At 49.1% G+C, this 22,764-nt stretch overlaps 1 protein-coding gene across 2 annotated transcripts in view; it reads left to right on the top strand.

Moving 5' to 3' along the window:
* The window catches only part of LOC146187421 (uncharacterized), a 175,650-nt gene that overhangs the window by 73,885 nt on the left and 79,001 nt on the right, over positions 1 to 22,764 (top strand). For both annotated transcript variants that reach the window (XM_084607673.1, XM_084607675.1), the window contains exon 2: positions 19,269 to 19,349. The gene's annotated coding sequence lies outside the window, so the exon portion shown is untranslated. The remainder of the gene's footprint in view (positions 1 to 19,268; positions 19,350 to 22,764) is intronic.

The raw sequence follows: 22,764 nt of genomic DNA, 5'->3' as shown, positions 1-22,764 counted from the left end.
AGGTCTCTAAACTTGCAACTTTTTGAAATGGCAAAAACGGCGTTTTCCACTTGTAGTGATATGCGATTTTTTTTTTTTCCCGAGAAAACTACGTCTTATCTTGCAAAACTAAAGCCCATTTCTTTGTGTCGGCACATTTGCCCGCCACATATGAAAATTTCATTGAAAACAAAAAAAAAAAAATGTCATAGGACACACACACACACGCGCGCGCGCGCGCGGACGGACCGGACCGGACCGGACCGCGCGTCGTCACTTTACTCACCACAAGGCCACCGAAGCCACCGAAGCGGTGGCCTTGTGGTAGAGCATCCGCCTCGCATTCGGGAGGTGCCGGGTTCGATCCCTGGTGCCGCCGGTTACCCACCGGTTTTCAATATAGGTAGATTTCCCCTGGCCTGGCGCTTCGCTCTTCTGGGGTGAAATGCTTGGGAAAAGGGGTCACGGCCCAAATAGTTGCGCCGATGTGGCAGTGAATCGTTCCGCCATCGGACAACAATAAGTCCGCCTTGCGCGGCAACAGCCCATTATGTGGCCCCCTTTTTTTTTTTTTTTTGTTCGAAACTAAGCTCCCGAGGGAGCACCACAGCAGGGTTAGCAGAGCCTCTTCCAAACGCACACCCCTGAAAGAGCCGGGCGCCAGGCCGGGGGACGCTTGTAGCCAATTTTACCGGTGGGTGTCCGGCGGTGGGTTTCGAACTGACCACCTCCCGCAGCCGAGACGGGCGCCCAAACCACTCGGCCACGACTGCGGCTAGTGGTTAGGGCGTCCGTCTCGGCTGCGGGAGGTGGTTCGTTCGAAACCCGCCGCCGGACACCCACCGGTAAAAATGGGTACAAGCGTCCCCCGGCCTGGCGCCCGGCTCTCACAGGGGTGTGCGCTTGGAAGAGGCTCCGAAAACCCCGCTGCGCTCCTTCTGGGGCAAAATAGTTTCGAACACTTCAGCCTGCAAAGGTGGTTCGAGTTACCGTGTTTCACGGGGTTCAAAACTGAAAACGAGTCGTGTCGTGCACACGCGAAAACTCAGAAAAGCCTTGTTTCAAGTGCGAAACGCTCTAAGCCAGCGTGTCGAAAGACGTAAAGGTTCACTGTCACTGATGAAGTTCACTTCTCAGAGATCACTGCAGTCCCACGGCAAGTCCGGATTTCCGGCCTGTCTGACCCGGCTATCGGTCTCTCGAGCTCCTTGGGTCCGCGACCTGACTTTGCTGTGTGTCGACAAAAGGCACCTTGGTCAAGCTGCTCACAAGCAGTTTGCATCACTGCGAAATTAATTCGAGGGAAATCCGGGCGGCGCGCATTTCGTTCCTATTTGCCGGACCGCTTGATATGGAAACAGTTGACAGTCGGATCGCCCTCACCTTTCGATGGTGCGGCAGACAGCTTGAGTGTAGTGCCAATATAGTTCCTCATTAGTAGCAACATGAAAACAGTTTCACGGGAGTGTCACGTGATCTTTTTTTCACACGTGCAGACAGACCGGTTTGGCGGCTCCTCCAGCACCGAACTGCATCCTATTCTCTCTACCTGAGTGGATGCAGTTTCAACGAGGCATCTGATTCGAATGGTTAACACCGCGAGGCGGGCTGATCATAATACAGATGCACACTGGAACCGTACGTATAAGCTTTCAGGCAGAGAGCGGCTCGGGGGCCCGTTAGACGCGCTAGATCTCTCCGCATGTGCGCGACCTGTGCGTAACGCGCCGTCGAGTGTTCGGCCGACCATCGAACTTGCTGCGTGCGGTAGGGGGTAATTTTCCGGTCGATCATCGACGCGAGTCTCCGACCGATGCGCGCTCTTGTTCTTTCTTTTTTTTTTTTATTTTTTTTTTATCGGTTTTCCTCTCTCGATCTATGTGCGTAGCTTACTGCGTCACTCGATGCCGCAGGCTTTTGGCTACTCCCAGGGGTTGGTCTGTGCTCGTCGGGAGCGCGGTCGTCGCCTTGGCTCATCGCAATAATCGCAAATAACGGCTTATATTTTGGCAGCATTCGTTGTCGCGTGTACCGACTCTGCACACAGTGGGTATTTTTTCTGCGTGCGTTGGTCCTGCGTGCCCTGGCCACGTAAGTGTAAACAGCCGTCCGATTTTAGAAATAACAGAGACTCTGTCGGTCAGCGGCGCTGCTTGACCGCCAGTGCTCCTGAAATGGACCTAGATAGACGCGCATCCGTACAAAACTCTCTATGGCATATTGCAAATTGCATTGCGAACCGGCTGCTCTACTGACTCAAGCTGATAGAGTGGCTCGCACAATCCCCTTTCCTCGGGCTGTTTCCATTCTATATGGGAGCTTTTGCTGTGTGATACAAGATGTACGCCTTCGGGTCTCATTTTGTGTGGGAAAAAACTTCGTGTCCACACCAGAGGTCTCCTGCATCTGTGCTCTCAGATGTGCATCTCGGCAAAAAAACAAAAAACAAAAAGGAGGGGCTAAAACAATATGGTGGTGGTGTCCCCATTCTGACTTAGTTTCTGCTCGGTCAGACTACACAAACAGCAGCGGGATGACCTTCTAGCCGACACGGACGCGCAGCATCAGATCATGCTGGTGCAGCGAGCCGCAGCTGAGGCCAACAGACTAAGGATAACTGACGATTGCTCCCTCACCAACTCTTTCCTAACCAAATAAAGTTCATCAATCAATCACTTTTTCCCAAGAAGGCTCCCAGTTCCACGCAGAGATCATACGACTGAGAAATCTAATTGAAACAGATGCGCTTGCGTATAGCGGGTGCTTTACGCCAGAGTAAATATACCTTTTATGCGTGCCGTTATATTACAGTAATCTATGGTTATGGGCTGCAGCCTTAATTTGTCCCTGATGCCCCCTATGAAGTTGACCCCGCCGGGGTGGCGCAGTGGTTGCGGCGCTCGACTACTGTGCCCAAGGAAGCGGGATCGAATCTCGGCCTCGGCGGCTGCATTTCGTTGGAGGCGAAACGGAGTGGCGCCCGTGTGCTGTGCGGTGTCAGTGCACGTTAAAGAACCCCAGGTGGTCGAAATTTCCGGAGTCCTCCACTACGGCGTCTCTCATAGCCTGAGTCGCTTTGGGACGTTAAACCCCACAAGCCAAGCAACCTTTGAAGTTGGCTTCTCCGCTGAAAGTTTCGCACGCGTGGTAGCGGTGAAGCTAGCTTCTCAGTAACGAAAGGTTTCGGGCATCGCCGATCCAGGTGTCTGTGTGGTGGGCACGATATTGAGTGTTTCTAGAACGGTGCTACAAAAGACGGGGCGAAAATGGTATACGTGAAGACAGGGCGGGCATTGTTTAGTGGCTGATTTTACTCCGTGAGGAAAGGGCGAGCAGTAACAGAGCTGGCATGTTTCTTGTATGCGCGCGCAGCAAGTCCGGGTGTTTTTGTGCGTTTGTGTTCGTTGCGTCTGCTTCGCGCTGCTTTTGAATGCTTACTCTTCGTCGCTCGTTTCTTCAGTGATGTCTGTTTTTGTTCATGTGTGCACCGTTTGAAAAATAGACAATGGAGACAGGAAACGGGTGTGTGTTCGCTGAAATTTTGCAATGAAAGGCGCCGAACCGTCAGGCAACCCTGCTCATTTACCCTACGGCAGTTCGACGCGCGTCGGTAAATGCCGAATCTTATAGGACGTTTTTTTGAGCGAGCGCAGTCATGACCATTGCATTTAGCGTCGTTGCTTGCACGTACGGCGACGAAAACCGTCGAGGAGGGAAAACGAGCTGCTTTTTGTGAGGCCAACGAAAGTGCTTTTATCCTGACACATTTACCGTGCTGACTTTTGAGAAGGTATTTGTTTCATTCGCTTTCTGTATAGGGGGCGCTTTTCAAACTTGCAAATTTCGAAGCACTGTGGAAAACATTCTCATCGGCGCGTTTTGATTCCGAGTGAATATCCACTCAAGTTTATGGCCAGCTCTAATAAATGGAGAAAACCAAGCTGGAGGCAAGTAGAACCACGGCCGGTCTCGAGAGAGAGAACGTTGCGGCGTTGCTGCAACACCGCGACTAGTGGCGATGTCGTCACGTGTGCAGTGCTCGCTTCGTGGCTCGTGCTGGGCGCCACATCTCGAGACCCCCTCGTTGAAGTGGTGCCAGCGCGAAAGATAATCGGCTCAGAGAACACGTGTTTCCGCCCACCCCACGACGTGAGAAGAACATGGCTGCGCGGGTTTCTTTCCCCGTTTGGCAGACTCGGGGCGATTTGGATGGAGGGCCGGGTCAGCACCTATAGGGCATATCGTCATCGTGCACGCCAAGCGCGTTCCGGACGCGCCTCTGTAGCCCGCGGGGGGTGCGCCTTTCGTTGGATTTTTTTCGAGGCGCTACGGGTTCTGTCTCCTTTTCTTTGCGGCGACTCCGATAAGGGGCGGCTCTGCGTGCGCTCGCGTCCAAGTTTTTGGTGCTCTTCCCAAGGAGCGGATCAAGCTTCCGCAAGCGGCGCCCGGCCGCTGTCGCGTGCTCGAGTTGTCCTCGCTGGAGCGCGCGGCTTCCGGTTTTGTCGCGATCGTGTCAGGAATTGCGCGCGCAGCCTCGGCGCGGTCCCGGCCGGGCGAGAGACAACTCGCCCCCGTTCTAATTCCTCGGGAGATAGCGCCTTTCGTTTCTCCTCTTTGCGCTGGCGAGTTTCTCCGCCGAGACGCGAAGCGTCGCGACTTCTTTTGGCGCCAGTCGGCACCGGCGATAAACGTGTTCTTTATTATTTTTTTTTTTACCCTCTGCGATTCGGAGATCCGAAGACGTCGTCGGCGCTTCTTGCACGAGGCTGGATGCAAAAACTCTCTAGTCTGCTTCCTTCCAAACGTGGCGTCGTCTGAACAGCTCAAATCTATACAGGCTGTCTACGGGGTTGTTGATACATCATGGATGATAATGGATGGCATTGAAAGCGATTTTTCTACAACACGCTCTTTCTCTCTTTAGGAGAGGAATGCTAAGCGCACACAGTGGAAATGGCCTCCTCCAATCGTTCTGTGCCACGAGGGAGAATAAATTTGTGCAGAACGCGCCGCACCGATCGCAGCCTGGAGCGCGATCGCCGATGCACGTTCAAGTCGGGAGGCAGCGTACTGTTACGACCAAGCATCCGCATTTGCGCGCTCTATTGTTCGCCTGTGGGCATGGAAAAGTATTGTGAATATGTGGTGATGGTCCAATGGCTCTAAGTGAGCCTGTTTCCAGGAATCCTGTTTTGTAAGCCTGTTTTGCTTTGTGGACAACCTGCAAATGCCAAATTGACCCTGTCAAGAGAACGTCTGGAAAAACACAAAGAAACGTCCCCCTGCGGGAAATAGCAGGAAGTGCTTTCTTTTGTTCACCCTTCCAGTCGAGAAGAGCTATCGTCCAGTGAGGAATGTCTACTTTTCAAAGGAGACGACAGAGTGACATGTCCGCTGACGTGCAGGACAAGAAAGGAGCATGACGCATACAGCCATTAAGTGATTTCCCAGGAATGCAGGAAAGATTTGCAATTGTCGAAAACGGACAATGCTGGGAGCGGATGCGGCGCCACGTGCACTCGGGTTTCTGAGAAGTAAAACCCCTTGTCAGAACCAGCCTGTGGTTTCTTTGCTGAAGAATAGAAATGTACCTCCTCTCCTCGCCGTTCCCAAGCTTTTCCCGCCAACAAGTGATCACGCCCAACGAGTGAATGCCGGACCAGTCAGTGCTTCAGACCATCAGTGCAGTGATGTGTTCGATTGGATGCCGATACCTGAGGGGCGTGCCCTGGATTTGGTTGGTCAGCATCTTCAGAGAGGGGCTGGACATAGGGGGTTTTAAGGACGCTGCAGAGCACGAAATGTCGCTCTGGGCCCTGGGTAAACGGCTCATCCAGTCGCTTCTCGCTATGAACTCTTAACGCTTGCCATTTTGCTGATGTACCCTTCTTTTTCGTGTAAATAATCTTGTAAATAAGTTTCTCAAAGTGCCTTTAAACCTGCTTGTACATATTTCACCAACTTCGAAGATTCAATCCTACTTCAACCCCGAGTCTCTGCACGCTACCAAGTGAAGGCCGGGTCGACGTAGCCCCAGCGTCACGACAACTGGTGGCAGCGGTGGGATCTGAATCTACAAGCCACAACATCTGATGACTGGAGGTGGGATCTGAATCTACAAGCACAACGACTGGTGCCCAGCGGTGGGATCTGAATCTACAAGCCACAACATCTGGTGATTGGAGGTGGATCTGAAGCTACAAGCCACAACACCTTGTGATCGGAGGTGGCATCTCAAGCAACAAGCAGGAGCAACAATCGGCCAAGAGGGCAGCTCGGAACATCGATCGCATGTGTGGGTGAGTGCTTGGCTTTTCTTCTGATGTGGACCAGGTTCTAGAACAGGGTTAGATTTTAGAACTGGTAAAGAGAGTGTGGAAACGCCTTTAGGTTGGTAGTTTGCACAGTTGTTTTGGAAGTAGCCGACACTCGGAGCGATCATGGACCTACAAAAGCTGCAGAAACCGGACCTGTTGCTATTGTGTGAGGAATTGGGAATTGATACAAGTGGTTTGGCACGAAAACCCTTGATTATAAAGGCAATCACTGATCTGGGAACCGATGATGAGGAGCTCAGTGAAGCATGGAACCTCATCGGTCAAAAAAAAGGAACAGCTCAGACAGCAGAAAGAGCGTGAAATTGAAAGAGAAGCAAAAAAGCTGGAGCTAGAAATTGAGCTCCGGAAATTAGAACTAGAGTTGAGCAAGAGGTCGGGCGATTGTCCCCAGCTAGCGGTACCTCGTCTCAACAAGGAGGCAGATTTCAAGATGTCAAAGTACATGCAGCCATATGTGATATCAGGGGATATCGGTCTGTATCTGGCTAACTTTGAGCGAACTTGCGAAAAACTGTCCTTCCAGCGAGACACGTGGTCTCAGAGATTATTGACGGTTCTGCCCTGCGAGGCAGCGGAGGTTGTCGCGCGGCTAAGCAAGGAGGACGCGGACAACTACGAGAAGGTCAAAGCTTGCCTTCTGAGAAAGTATAGGCTTAGCGCCGAGGCGTTCAGACAACGTTTTCGGAACGCTACTAAGTCCAGGGACGAGAGTTACCCTGAATTCCTGTACAATTTAAGAGTCAATTTGGGCGAGTGGCTAAAGAGCACAGATTCCTACAGTGATAGGGACGCTGTAGTCGAGCGAATTCTTTTGGAGCAGTTTTATAACTGCCTCCCAGAAAAAGAAAGAAATTGGTTACAGGACCGAGGCGAAATTAAGTCGGCAACTGAAGCTGCCGAACTTATTGAGGAGTATGCTTCGCGCCGACAATTCAGCAACCCAGCAGTGGATAGGCCCCGCAATCCCAAGTTGAGAGTGAATAACCGTCAGGAAAGGCACTTTGCTAGAGTTGGAAACGAAGAAATGAAGGTTTCTTCAGGCAAATTCCCTAGAAAGGACGGCAGTGAGAAAAGTGGGGAAGTGACCAACGTGCAGAACACAAAGAATAAGCTTGAGGCTAGGAAGCCGCTCACATGCTTTAGGTGTAATGAGCAGGGTCACATTGCCGTCAACTGCCGGAAAGAAAAGATTGCTTTCTCGTATGTCAGGGACTGCGATGAAAATATGCAGCTTTTAGAACCCTACCTGCATGACCTAGTAGTCAACGGGAAGCCTTGCAAGGTACTGCGCGATTCGGCCGCAACGATGGATGTTGTCCATCCGGCGTATGTATCGCCTTCCGACTATACAGGACAGTGTGCATGGATCCGACAGGTAGTTGAGGAACAGAGTGTGTGCTTGCCGATCGCGAACGTGGTCATCGAGGGCCCTTTCGGCAAGTTAACAACCGAGGCTGCCGTTTCAGGAAAGCTTCCTAAGTGCTATCCGTATTTGTTCTCTAACAAATCGGACATGCTACTGCGAAAGAGGGGCATCCTTTTCGGAGACAGAGTTGTGCCAGCCTTAACACGTTCAAAGGCGCGAGAACTAGCTACACTGCTCATTCCAGAAAAATCCACAGCGGAAGAAACGGCAGTTAAAACAGTGGTCGATGCGGAAGATAGCCGGTCAGAAAACTTTGAGAGCGAGGCATCTCAGATAAGTCAACTAGAAAGTGAGCTTGATAAGACACGGAATGAGGACGTTCTAGAGAGTAACCTCTTGCCGCCGGTGTCTAGTAATCTCACGAGACTTCTAAGTGGAACCCGAGAGGACTTAGCTATGGAGCAAGCCAATGATCCCAAGAATAAGCTCGAAGTACAGTGGGAAGGACCTGCTGAAGTCGTTGCAAAGCTTTCTGACACTAACTACGCAGTGAAAATCCCCGATAGGCGTAAAGAAGTGCGCATTTATCATTGCAATCTTATGAAGCCTTATGTGCAGAGGGAAGCCGTGGTAAATCTAACGTTAAACCTTCCCGAGGAGATGGGGGACAACTTGATTTGCCTCAGCGGAAAAGGAAGCAACGCTCAGGAGCTTCTCAAAAAGACGGAGCAGAGAGGAGAACTAAAGAAATCCCAGCTGTCCGATCTGGGCGAGATAATAACCGAGTTTGAGGCCTGCTTCGTGGACAGGCCAGGCAGGACTGATTTGACTGAGCACGATATTGAGCTGACTTCAGACGTGCCAGTGCGATCAAGGTGCTACCGATTTTCTCCAAGGCAAAGAGAAATTCTGGATAGGGAAGTAACTCGCATGCTGGAATTGGGAGTAATAAAACCCTCGGAAAGCGATTATGCTTCGCCTATGATCTTAGTAGAAGCTCCAGGTAAAGACCCTAGGCCTGTGGTAGACTACCGAAAGCTAAATTCTCTCACCAGGGATCAAGTGTATCCTATTCCGAATATTGAGGAGAGAGTAGAACAGGTCAGTAGAGCGGCATATGTGACTACGCTGGACCTTACTCGAGGATACTGGCAAGTACCGCTCACTGAGCGCGCCAGCAGATACGCGGCTTTCGTCACTCCGACGGGCAGCTACCAGCCAACAATGATGAGTTTCGGGCTCAAAAATGCTCCATTTTGTTTTTCCCGACTCATGGATAGGGTTTTAAAGGGGTGTGAAACATTCGCGGTGCCTTATTTGGACGACATTGCGGTTTTTTCCGACTCATGGGCGGACCATATGGTACATCTAAGAGCTGTACTGAGCCTTTTGCGTCAAGCTGGACTAACCGTAAAGGCCGAGAAATGTTGCCTGGCAAGGGCGACCGTGGACTACTTGGGTCACAATGTAGGTCAAGGTTTCAGGAAACCCAGCGAGATTAAGATTTCTGCGGTAGCAGACTACCCGCGGCCGAGCACGAAGACGGAAATTCGAGCATTCCTAGGTCTGACTGGGTACTACAATCACTACATCCCTAACTATTCAGCTTTGGCTAGCCCTCTGACCGACGCTCTCCGCAAGACAGAACCGACAAATGTAGTCTGGGACGAACAAAAGGAAGCCTCCTTCGTAAACCTGAAGGCTGTGCTGATTAGCCGTCCGGTATTGCGAGCTCCAGACTATGGCCGAGAATTCACGGTCCAGTGTGATGCCAGTGATCGAGGGTTAGGTGCTGTTCTCTGCCAGAGAGATGACGACGGTAATGAGCACCCCGTGCTCTACTTGAGCAGAAAACTGAGTTCTAGAGAGAGGGCTTATTGCGCGTCAGAGAAAGAATGCGCTTGCATTGTATGGGCCATTCAAAAATTGCAGTGCTATCTTGGAGGGGCCAAATTCACCGTAGAGACGGACCATTGTCCCCTGGCTTGGCTGCAAACTGCGACATCGAAGAACAGTCGCCTTCTTAGGTGGAGCTTGATTTTACAGCAGTACAATTTTGAAATAAGATACAAAAAGGGGAAGTTAAATGGGAATGCGGACGCGCTTAGCCGCTCTTTCTAAGCGGTCCGAGATGTTCCTCACCATGTATCGAAATTGATAATCAGGTTTTTTTTTTTTTTTTTTTCCGTGCGCTTGTATATGTGTGACTATGTAAAGCAGCACGTTTGGTTTTCTAGGAATACGTGGGTCCTGAACGTCTTGAGAGTGGGCTTTTCTCGAACAACAATGGCAGTTTTCTTTTGACCTGGTCTCTTCAGACGGGAGCCGAGTGCTTGTTTAGACATGTGGTTGAGTTTCAGACAGCTCGAGCAATTTGGCCTACAACAATCAAGACAACGCGACAAGCAACAGCGAGCTTCAAGCGTTCACGTGCAGGCCATTAAGTCGTCTCTTCATGCAGCAGCTGGGACTGCTGCCCTCCGAGACTCTTCTGGCGGGGGAGGAGGCTGTTACGACCAAGCATCCGCATTTGCGCGCTCTATTGTTCGCCTGTGGGCATGGAAAAGTATTGTGAATATGTGGTGATGGTCCAATGGCTCTAAGTGAGCCTGTTTCCAGGAATCCTGTTTTGTAAGCCTGTTTTGCTTTGTGGACAACCTGCAAATGCCAAATTGACCCTGTCAAGAGAACGTCTGGAAAAACACAAAGAAACGTCCCCCTGCGGGAAATAGCAGGAAGTGCTTTCTTTTGTTCACCCTTCCAGTCGAGAAGAGCTATCGTCCAGTGAGGAATGTCTACTTTTCAAAGGAGACGACAGAGTGACATGTCCGCTGACGTGCAGGACAAGAAAGGAGCATGACGCATACAGCCATTAAGTGATTTCCCAGGAATGCAGGAAAGATTTGCAATTGTCGAAAACGGACAATGCTGGGAGCGGATGCGGCGCCACGTGCACTCGGGTTTCTGAGAAGTAAAACCCCTTGTCAGAACCAGCCTGTGGTTTCTTTGCTGAAGAATAGAAATGTACCTCCTCTCCTCGCCGTTCCCAAGCTTTTCCCGCCAACAAGTGATCACGCCCAACGAGTGAATGCCGGACCAGTCAGTGCTTCAGACCATCAGTGCAGTGATGTGTTCGATTGGATGCCGATACCTGAGGGGCGTGCCCTGGATTTGGTTGGTCAGCATCTTCAGAGAGGGGCTGGACATAGGGGGTTTTAAGGACGCTGCAGAGCACGAAATGTCGCTCTGGGCCCTGGGTAAACGGCTCATCCAGTCGCTTCTCGCTATGAACTCTTAACGCTTGCCATTTTGCTGATGTACCCTTCTTTTTCGTGTAAATAATCTTGTAAATAAGTTTCTCAAAGTGCCTTTAAACCTGCTTGTACATATTTCACCAACTTCGAAGATTCAATCCTACTTCAACCCCGAGTCTCTGCACGCTACCAAGTGAAGGCCGGGTCGACGTAGCCCCAGCGTCACGACAGTACATATAAGTCTTTCTCTGACTAAAGCTGCCGTTGGGCGATGTTTGCCGCATGACGCTCTAAAATTAGCCCCAGTTGATGTCTGCGCGGGGACTTCGAGCGTTCTGTAAGGCTGTAAAAAAGAAAAAAAAAAAGCACCAGATTTCCAGATCACTGATATCTGTTACACTGGAAGAAAACGGAAGCAACATATCTTGTATTTTGGTGTTGATGCAGAGTTCCGATGTTGCATTCAGAAGCTCTGACCCCGGGTGTGACGTTTTTCGTCAGGTTGAGACGGTGGAACAGGTGTATGATAAGTTCCGGACAATACCCGCCATAGTGGCTCAGTGCATCGTTAGGAAGCGCGGCTACTGAACCGGAGTAACCGGGTTGGAACCCGACCGTGGCGGCCACGTTTCGATGGAGGCGAAACGGAGCTGCGTTCGTCCGTGTGCTGTGCGATGTGAGTGCACGTGGTGATCGAAATTACTCCATAAACCTCCATTACCGCTCCTCTTTCTCGCCCACCTTCCTCCCTTCCCTTACGGCGTGGTTGAGGTGTCCACAGAGATGAATATTGAGCAGTGGACATGAAAGACACAGACAGTAAGAATTGGGACAAGCGCTGAACTTAGTAATGAATTGTATGCAAAAGGGCCAGAATAAATATGATACAACAGCACAGACAATACACAGCGATACATGGGATACGGACACCACAGCAACCTCGCAAATCACCTACACCTACCTATGTATATAGTTTTTTTTTATTTTTTTTTATTTTTTTTTTTTTAAATATGAATGGAAGGATCGTGCTGACGCAAGATGCCTCGACATGCGCTATTGCGTTGGCCTCGAAGATTTATCTTGTCACACATAGTTTCTCCTAGGACTTCACAGCCGGGATTGTCGGGTTAGCAAGTCTGTGTTCACAGTGACGACATTGTTTTGACAGAAACCCGATGTAATGCTTCGTACATTGTAATCTGCTCTCCAACCTTTCGTTAAGACATCGGCCATATATTATTGGCGTGCTCAGTGTATGCATGTGAATGAAATGTGCTGGCCGTTTCTTTGAAGCGTTTGGACAAGAGGCCTCTGTCGGAAGGAACTGCTGTTGTGCGCTTGGCAGGACAAGAGGAAGGATGTCCAGGCAGTGCGAGCTCTTTGTCGTTTTTTCTTTTTTTTTTTGCGCCAGCGGACTTGATTCGCGCTTGTAAATCAAGCTGCCGTGCCTGTATATATATTTCATATGCCCACATCGTTACCCATCATGATCTGCTTTCTTCTCCCCTTCCGCAGTACAGAGTAGCAGGCCAGATTTTAATCATTCCGGCCAACCTCTCTGCCTTTCCTTTCAGTACACCCATCTATCTATATATCTATCTGGCCGATGTATGTGCAAGGTAACTTTATTCGATCACATGCAATAGTTGCTGATGCTTTATTTTGCATCCGGGTTTCGGCTTCCGTCGCGTGACATAGCTGCATCAGTTTCACGGGGGCTAAAAAAAAAAAGACCTTTACGTTGTGTGCGATACCTTATGGATTTATAAGGTACGACCACAATTTCTTGCCTCTCAATTCCTTTTGCTCAATGCTACCCATTGCCCGAACTTCTGTCTTTTTTTCTTTTAGAATGTTTTCGGCAACCGACAAACCACTGGGGTAGCCTGCGGTGCTGAGACGAGCTGCTTGTTTCTTGAGGCTCTCCAAGTGTGTGCGAGCAGGACTTGTTTAAGGCATTACGAAAACAAAGCCTCGTAATCGCTCGCTTCATCAATTTCGAGTGTGCTAAAAGCGAGTTTCTCTCCCTAGATTCATTCACCCAACAAATGTGTTTTTCAGAAAAGCGGAGACTGCGGCAGTTCATGCATCAAAGTGAGAGTGTTCAAGCACTCTTCGAAAATTCCCAAAATGCTCCCCAAGGTTTCGTCGAGCAGTTCAGTTTTCCTTCCGAGTAGAATAAGAAAGTCAACGTTTCGTACTACTTTTAAAACATCGCTACCTTCCGACGTCGGGACAAGTTATCGCACTCTGCCAAAAATAAGTCCGAAGCACAGGCGCAATGCAAGAGTCTATACAAACGCCTTGCTTTTCCGTGGACATCGGGTACACGTGCAGTAGTTCAAAAAAAAAAAAAAAAAACCCCTACAGTTATACTCGTCATTTTGAAAGTTAACAGCTTCTGTCTTATCGATACCTTTTCTATGCATGACATTAATCTATCATCAGAAAGCACGATAGATTATAAGTTATCGCATTTTTCTATCTGCCCATATTTTACAATGTGCTGCGCAGAGAGAGCATACAAGGGGGATGCCTTTAATCGGATGTAGGATATGTTACATCGTTATAGGATAGCCCTATAACAATGGACATCAATTTACCCTTGTTCATGTGCGGTTCTTGAACGATCCCTCACGCAGGATAGAAAAATGACTGCAATGATTATTTGTTTCGCTCGCTTAAATAAGAGCCTGTCCAAGAAGTGGAAAATAATGTAATTGCCTTGTAGGAATGTATAATCTTGGCGTCTAGTTCTCGGACCCTTTGATTTCAGCTTCGCATATATGTGGACGGACGGACGGACGGGTGGGTGGGTGGAATGCTATAACTGATGTAATGTAGTTCACTGCGTTGTCACCCTTTAAACAATTTCCCTCGTTATCTTGAATCCGATCCTGCTTTCTTTGATTCTTCTTCCGAGCCAGCTTATATGGTTCCAGAATTTTCTTGCTCCGCCTCTAGAGGCATCGTGTATGTCAGCCATCCAGCGATCGGTGGACTGCCTTATTTTACTTTGGACGAGGGCCTGCACCTCAAGTTTCTTTTGCCGATATGATTCCCATTTTTGGTCGATTTCCTCCTGAGATACCTGTGCTTTCTTAGCCACTCGGTGTTCCCTTGAAGCAGCCCGTCGTTGTTCAATAGCTTCCCTGATTTCCTTATTCCACCAGCTCCGTGGCTTCCTCTTTCCATTCCAGCGGTTTGCTACTTTAACCTCCTTAATTTTCCTCCTTATGAGTAGTTCTACCTGTTCATAATACAAGTCTTCCATAGGGCTTTTCTCTATTGCTTCCTCTATGTCTGCTGCTATCTGCGCTATTTGATCGTCGTTTAATTTTGCATTTACGTTTTGTCTAAGTTCCACTTCTCTTTTCATCAAGGGCCCCATCTGCAGACTAATACGTTTATGATCACTTCCCAGACTACACTCCCCTTCTTCGTCTATTTCCATTTTTGTGACCTTGCTATAAATTTTCTGCGATATTAGACAGTAGTCAATGGTCGTTTGCCTGTTGCGGAATTCCCACGTGATTTGGCCTTCACATTTTGTTTCTCTATTTACTATAACCAGATCGTGTCGCTCACAGAAATCTAGCATTAGCTTCCCGTTACAATCCGTGTATTCACCCAGATCGTCGATGTGGCCGTTCATGTCCCCCAGCAGAATAATATTGGCCCCGTTTCCAAACTGGCTTATATCGTCACTGAGACATTCAACAAGATCCCTGTTTTCTTGCCTGCATTGATGTCTTGTTCCTAAATAAACTACCCCTAGCCATGTCCTTATGCCGGCAATTGTTCCTGAAACCCAGATATGTTGTTTACAAGATGATTTAATTCTTTGCCAATTTGTTCCCTGGTGTATCAACATACTACCCCTCCACCCTTTTTTCCGTTCTCGTTCTGTTGCACCCTTCCCAGACGTAGCCTTCTATAAACGGGGGATCTTCTAGATCCATGAGATGAGTCTCGCAAAGAGCGTACACGCGTATTTTGTCATCCTTCAACTGCTGTTCTATCTCTAGCCATTTCGCTCTTTTTCTACCTCCTTGCATGTTTATGTAGCTGATACTAGTGTTAAATTTCTTTTTGTACCTTTTCTTTCTCGACCTCTTCCTTGCCATTTTTGGGGGCTCAGCCTCTGTTATTACACTTCCTTCTGCTTCACTTCTAAGAGACACGCCACTTGCGCCCTCTGTCGATGTTTTCGGCCGCCAAGATCGGATGGCCTCTGTGCGATTGACCGGACGCCTGTGGCCCGTATGTGGCAGACACCCAGGCAGCACAAAACCTCGGGTCAGTATTGGAGTGCGTTGACAATGCGCTGGTCCTATGAAGGGCCGCACATTGCTAGCACGCCCTGAATGCTGGGCTGGTGCTTTGCGCTGCCCGGGTTGCACGCTTCACTTTCCCGATTGGTTTCGGCCGCTCGCAGGCTACTTGAATGGCACGGCGCCGACCCCTGCCTGCGAGCCCCTCCCTGGACTGCGTGGCAGTTCGCCGGGTGGCGACACGATGACCGAAATCGCGTGCGAGCATCGAGACACCAATCGAAGCTGCCGCGGTGGCGCAGTGGTTACGGCGCTCGACTACTGTTCCCAAGGACGCGGAATCGAATCCCGGCCTCGGCGGCCGCTTTTCGATGGAGGCGAAAAGCAAGGCGCCCGTGTGCTGTTGTTAGTGCACGTTAAGGAACCCCAGGTGGTCGAAATTTCCGGAGTCCTCGACTACGGCATCTCTCACAGCCTGAATCGAAGCTGCTTCCAGATGGATGCACCGTCTTTTCCATTCTGTTCTCACCGCTGCGCATTCTCTCCTGTTTTCGAACACGGGAAGTACTTTCGCGTTATTCCTTTTTGTTGTTGTTGATAATTTTCAGTGTTGCCTTCGCATCAGTAGTCGAGAATTTTCTTACCTTCAGGGAAGTTGGTTGAGAGGGATACGTCTATATGCGACTTTTTTTTTTTCCCCCGCTGATTAATCAAGCCCCATGAGCACCCAACCTTGGTCACGCCGCTTATTGTTAGCAACTCACCATTGAATATACGTTGAGGTGAACCGACGCCTGCCGCCGTCGGCTGGCCGCAGCTCTGATGGACTTCCACCGCTCTTCGTGGCGGCAGTGCGCCGTAGTAGGTTTGCACGGTGTCTAGCAACCAGAAAAACCGGGAATTTTCAGGGAAATGTTATGCACCGTGTAAAATCAGTGAAATGTCAGAGCAACCATCAAAAATTTCGCCAAGTCAGGGAAAATCGCACGATGTATTTTGCAGTGCATTTTCATTTTAAGTTGGCGCAGAGCAAGTATATTGTCCATGCCGTTTCTTTTTTTCTTGCCAGGCGAAGCGCGATATGGCGCCAGCGCATGTCTGAGCTGCCACAATATTAGAACCAATACGCACGTGATATGGGTACTCAATAAAATATGCGGAGGCGCTACGTGAGTGTATATATAGTGCGCGACAAAAGCAGGAATAACCGCGCCGGCAGCGGCCAGCGCGAAAGCGATCGGCGAGCTATGCTGCCAAGCGCGCGCGCAGCCATATTGGATGGATTGGCTCGGCTGTTTGCGGGGTGAGTGGCTCACGTGCTCTGAGGCTGGCATCAGTGCGCTTTTAATTTTCAGTAAACTTTCGACGTTCTTAATGGCCGTTCAAACTTTCCTAATAAGAGCATTTTTACTATTGTAAATTGCAGAATATTATTAATGAATAGCTTTTTGTTCTGAATTATTCCTCTATGCTCATTATCATCAGCAGGTAAATTTTTGAGCCTCTTCACTCGTCGGGGAATTCGAAATGAAATCAGGGAAAACCTGGAAAAGTCGGGGATTTTGAAAATACTGGTTTGCTAGGCACCCGAGTATGTTGTAGTGTGGCGAGCTCGATTTCTTCAGCTGTGCTCCCAACACCACTGATGTGCGGTTGTTTGGTGTCTCCATTTGCGATCGGAGTCGATGCTCGGCGCGCGCGCGCACACTTAACTCTGCTCGCAGAAATGGGGACGCCAGGTAGCACTCTCTCTAGCTACTGATGGAAGAGCTCCTTTATTCCTTCCCCTCTGTCGATGCAGCTGCTAACGCCGGCGGCACCTGTGGCGCCCAGCTCATTGGCGTCTCGTTCTCTGACGGTTTTCATTTTTCATTCCCTTAGTGGCGCGCAAACATCGGGAGACAGCGCCAGTTCGAGAGCACTTGCGTTTGCTGCGGTTCAGTTTGCCTTCGCGCTCCAGAATTTCGCCAAGTAAACGGAAAGAAGTGAGCCCACCCTCTAAAGTGGGCCGCCAGATAGTGGCACACAAGTTTGGAAGGTGCTGCTCACCTCGAGGACGCGCGAACACGCGAGTGGACGCAGCCTCGACCGTGCGGCAGGGGGGAAAACATATCCTTGCAGTGCGGCTCTGCGCTCGCATCGAGTCAAAGCACAGTGGTATTCCCATGTTTCTCTAAGAAACTATAAAGTGCCCTTTTGCCCCGGTGGGTGTGTCACCGTGTATGTACCTTGTTGTCCTGGGCTCCTGTCAACTCCGCGCACTTCCATCTGTGTTGCCTCATCGGTCTTCGGCCTCTCGTAAAGGAGACGCAGTAGAGGGGACTACGACTGCCTGTGATGTTTGGTGTAAAAATCGACTGTTTGTCTCTCTTTACCATTCACTAAATGGAAAGTTTTTTTTTTTTTCCCCTCAACCTGAGTCAGCCCGGATACCTAAGGACTGAAAGGTTACACGCAATCACTGCCACAAAATAAATGACATGATATTGTCACGTGGTGGTGACCAGGGTCGATGACACAAATGAAGAGTCGGTGATCGCACTGAAGAAACTCTTTATTGGGCTGACTTGCGCGCGCAAAAGAACTAAGCAACTCGGCGGCGGCGATAGCAACAAACGTGCTCGTCGATCGTCGAACAAAGAATTCCCGTCACACTCGTGAACGCTCAATTTAAAGGCTGCTCAGAACAATCTAGATGACGTCGCAAACTGCTACTAGTGCACCCTGGAACATTGTAGAAACATACGCAAGTGATCGGAATCTTCGAGACAGATCTCGGGGCATCTTTCGCGACAACGAGCATAAACAAACACGGGATACAGAATTGATGCGCGTGCCCGAATCAGAGTGATAAGGCCGCATGCCGGCGGCTGTTAAAAAACAACAAATACAGTTTTGAAGGCAATATACACTCATATCCACAGAAAAACGAAATCACTTACCTGTCTCTACAGGGCGATATCGTTAAAGACATCATTTCCCAGAAAATCCGGTGCCTCCGCTGTGGACGTTGTGAGCGAAAAATCGTCGGATTAGTTCTGCCAGATGGTGTAGTTGGCAGTTGGCATCGCTGTGCGCTGATTGGTCTTCTAGTTGTGTGACGACCACATGACATGGCCGAGTTGGCATGCAGGCGCTGCCAGCTAGGGCTTTGAGATGGGAGTCGAACCCTAAGGGACCCTAATTGGATCAGAGTTAGGCACACTTTCCCTGTAGGCCACGGGTGCAGGCGCTTTCGTAGTTGGTGGTTAAACCGGAGCTTTGTGTCCTCGTCGGTTGGTCTTCGCAGTTTGCGACTGCATGCCAAGTGTATGTGAGATGATATGGGATAATAGTTGAGGATAATAGTTCAGGGATTAATGAGTAGCAAAGTGCACGTATACAAAAGAGCGAGGATTCTTAAGGGGAGCTGCAGCCATTAAGACACTAAACTCTGGTCACACCTTGAGTCTTGTTACTGGCACGTAAGACATTGCTGTGTATGCATATGAGCCCTTAATAATATATCATTGATTTTTATTTTCATATCTTTGCTTCGGTTTCAACAGCCGAAGACGGCGTCAAAGTGGAGTCTGTAACGCAGATGAAAAAACTGCATGCGATATGATCGCTGCCTCTGCACTGGTTGTGATTTCTGTTGTCTGGCTTTAGCATTGTGGTGAACTGAAACTGCGAAGGAAGAAGTGATTATACTGCAGTTTTTCAATCGCTCACGTTACCTGTAGCCTCCACTGTGACGTCACAGCCGTCGGTCGGCTGTTAAAACCGAAACAGGTGAGAAAATGAATTTTATTGTACATCAGGTAGCGGTTGTAGGCAAATAACAAGTGGTGATTTGTGCATAGTAGTGGCTTACGTATCATTACGAAGACTGAACCACTCAACCAAAAAATACGTGTGTATACTACTCAAGGGTTTGAAATTTATTTTGTTTTTTACCTTTCCTAACTTAGTGCAGCCTCCCTGTCATTGAACGCGGTAATTTACGGTTACAGTTGGACCTCGGTTTCTCCTCAGTGCTGCGTTTGAGTAACGCCTTTGTTCTTTGCTACCGCAGGTTGCCAACCCGCGGTCCCCTCACGCGCGCCTCACCCAAGTTGGCGTCGACGACGTCACGTGAGCGCAGCAGCGCCTGAAGGTGAGTGCGCCACTCGTCGACGGTTGCCCAGAATGCACTGCGGCACTCGTGACGCCTCCGTTGTACTCGTTACAGTGCGCAGCATCGGGATATTTTGCCGATTTAGCGAGCATTGGACGTCTTTGGTTTCGAGATCATTACGTAACATGCTGGCAATAAATGGGGAGCGTTTTTACCGCCGGAGCATTGCCCAGCGGCGGTATATATAAAAAGAAATCAAGAATATAATAACCATACACAATACAAAGGGCGAATCTAACTCACGAAGTCTGACCAGATTTTGTTCTGCTGAGGCGCAGAAACAACCAACGAACAACTCGCTGCTTCCACTGCGTACAGTTTTTGTCAAAAATATACAGCCCAAGGGTAACTTGCTCCTAAACCCTTGCTGCTAAATATGTCTAAGCTACAGAAAGATTAAGGACAAAATTTCTGATCACCTGCGAGATTGGGAACGTTGCAGATTCGTCCCCATATACACTTATAAGCAAACACTTTGGGCCGTGTACTTCGACAAACTTTGTAGATTGCAAGTGTACTAGGTTAATAAAATTAGCTGGGGTTTATCTTTAGTTAAACCCGGTAGGTTGCGTAACCAAAGCCGACGTAGCTTCTCTTCCTGTTCTTTCTTCTTCTTTTCCTTTTTCTTCTTCTTCTTTCTCTTTTTTCTTCTGATTTTTCTTTTCCTTTTATTCTTCTTCTTCTTGTTTTCCTTTTTCTTCTTTTTTTCTTCCTCTTTTTCTTTTTCTAAAGGTCAAAGGTCAAACATGGCTACCGGCCGCGTTTACGCGATGGGCTGGAACCTCGCGTTGTATTGCTTGCGTGATAATAAAAATAAACTAAATATGCACTGCTCGCCGCGGAAATAAGCGCATTTTTAATGTCTGTGGCTCGTTCACACTTCACGATTCGGCGGCGAGAGCGAGCGAATTCCACCGCCGCGGGAGAGAATCCGCCGGAAATCTCGGCGGAAAGACAAATCGGTCCGGGACCGATTCTCGCCGCCGGATTTTTTCCGCCGAATTCCATCAGCCAATAGGAAGGCGAGGAAGTTGAGCCGGCGTGGCCCGCGGCGTCGACCGGTTAGCATCCCTCTGGGGCCAACATGGCAACAGCGTACTCGCAATCGACCATCGGCTCACAAGTGATGGCCACAGCCAAAATATAAAACGATGAGGAGAGTAATTTACTGAGCGATGGGCCCATGAGAGAAAAACAAACATAGAGCACTTGTAATGCATAATACTTTACGTGTTTATGAAGCTTTTGCGCTCCTTCTTGGACTGCGTATAAACAAACCGAGCCCTCGGTCATCGCTTTGCTTCCCGAAATGTTTACATACAAATAAGACTAGTTACCAGCAAACTAGTGTCCTCGCTGCTGCGCTTGCCGGTTTTGAAGCTTTGTCGCGCTTTTTTCCTTGAAGGTTTGTGTTACAGCTCTGTGTTCAGCGAAAATTACGTCCATGGTAGCAGAGCATGACCGAAGAGCCGGCGCTCCTAAATTTGCCAGCGCTGTGAAACTGCACATGTTAAAATGGTTCCAGTGCACAATATAGTGCGCACAGGCATCCAGAACATTAGTTGCAAGTCGTGAGAGCAGGCAGCATGCTCCGATGGTCAAGAAGTAATTTTTAGAATGGCAGCAATGGCCTGTACACTTCGAAACATGAAGTAATGCCGGAAGTTGACCGAGTTGGTGAACGTTCATGAATAAAAGTAGCGCAAAAAGTACACGAAGGACGGATGGACGACACGGACAAGCGCTAACTGGTGTTTATTGCTGAAGCACGCAATGAATACTGGTCACTTGGAAAAAACAAAAACAAAAAGAAGCAGCCTCTTTTTTGTGAAGCTAGGTCATAACATAGGCAGTAACACACAGTAACACGTGCCTCTCATTGCTGGAGAAGGAAGAAGAAAAAGGGAAGAGAAACCTAAATAGATAATTAGATCAAGGTAAAGTAGAGGCTAAAAAATCAAATTCGCAATCTACCAAGTTAACCGACGGCTCGCTGACACAAAAATTTTGACATTCTTTTAATATGGTAAGCGTCCATAATTTCACGAACCAGCTTGTCACGATGTCTAAAAAGAGCGGTGGCCTTAGAAAAAAGCGGTGTGCACTTTTTCTTGTTCGAGTTATGGTCCTCTTTTAATGCTACAAGCGCGGCAATGGTCCGGAAGATTTCCAGACTGTTCTTTTAAGGAGTTGTGGTGTTCCCTTAACTTAATGTTGAGACACCGCCTCGTTTGCCTTATGTAAACGCCTCCGCAAGCGCTTGTCCGTGTCGTCCTTCGTGTACTTTTTGCGCTATTTTTCATCGTGATCGAAACATGAAGTTCCAACTTTATAAATGCAGCCGTGACGTAGGATGCAAAAATTTCTCTGCTGCCATATCTCGGCCAGAAACTTCTGAGGCGCCATATGATCTTTTTGTGCTCATGGGACTTTTTAGCCTGTGCAAGAGCCGCATGACAGATCGCCAAGCAGAGCCACCACGTTCATCGAAGTCTCTGTTCGGGGAACTATGTGCTATGGTGCGGGGGGTATATTCTGCGCTGGATCGACCCCCTGCCTAGTTACATTTACTGGCTGCATGTCTCCCGGAATTTTGATGTGTGATCAAAGTGAGAGCTCGATGCTGGTGTAACTGTGTATTGACAGGTTGCGGAATGCGACCTGGGTAAATTGCTCAAAGTGCTTCCATGCAATAAAGAGAGAAAAAAATCTTGGCGTGGTCGAGTGGTTAGCGCACAACGCTACAGAACAAGTAGTGAGTTCGAATCGCGCTTCCGCTATTGTTTTCTTTCTTTGACTTTTTTCTTCTCACCTTTTTTAGCTTTTTTAAAGTATTTGATATGCTTCGTTACTTTTTAGTTTTTACTTTTTATCCGAGACCTCTTTTCGCCGGTCGAACAGCGCAATACGGAAGAATGCAATAGGAGAACATTTGGAATAAGATAGACGCTCTGCTTGGTATGAGCGGCAAATATGCCCCTTTTTATTTACGATGCCTGCAAATAACACGTTGAAGCTCTTGTTGCCGCAGTATGTGGGTCAAATGTGCCATGATTCTGTGAAGAATGATAACGCGTTTTTCCTTCGGCACTTAGCATAGCTGTATGCTTTTCGTGGCGTACGTAGCTGCAGTCGAGTGGTCAGGTTAGGGTTAACGGGAGCTCGCAGTCGAAGCGGCGACGGCGGCGACATGCTGGCTCAGAAGTGTGAACAAAGGAGCGTGTCGGCGGCAGCGAATTTCGCTCGCTCGCTCCGTCGAATGCTCAAACGTGAACGAGGCATTAGTGTGTCCGTAGTGGCAGTGTGCTGATTTCCTGCGCCTTTTTCTGGCTGTTCAGGTGAGACGGAGCCGATGAACGCGAGGTCTGCGTGAGGCGAGAAGTGTCGACAGCTT

This window comes from Amblyomma maculatum, chromosome 6 (assembly GCF_055883805.1).
Source record: "Amblyomma maculatum isolate TAMU_Amacu chromosome 6, ASM5588380v1, whole genome shotgun sequence".
In the NCBI taxonomy this organism is placed as follows: domain Eukaryota; kingdom Metazoa; phylum Arthropoda; class Arachnida; order Ixodida; family Ixodidae; genus Amblyomma; species Amblyomma maculatum.
This window is presented reverse-complemented; position numbering and strand designations above follow the sequence as displayed.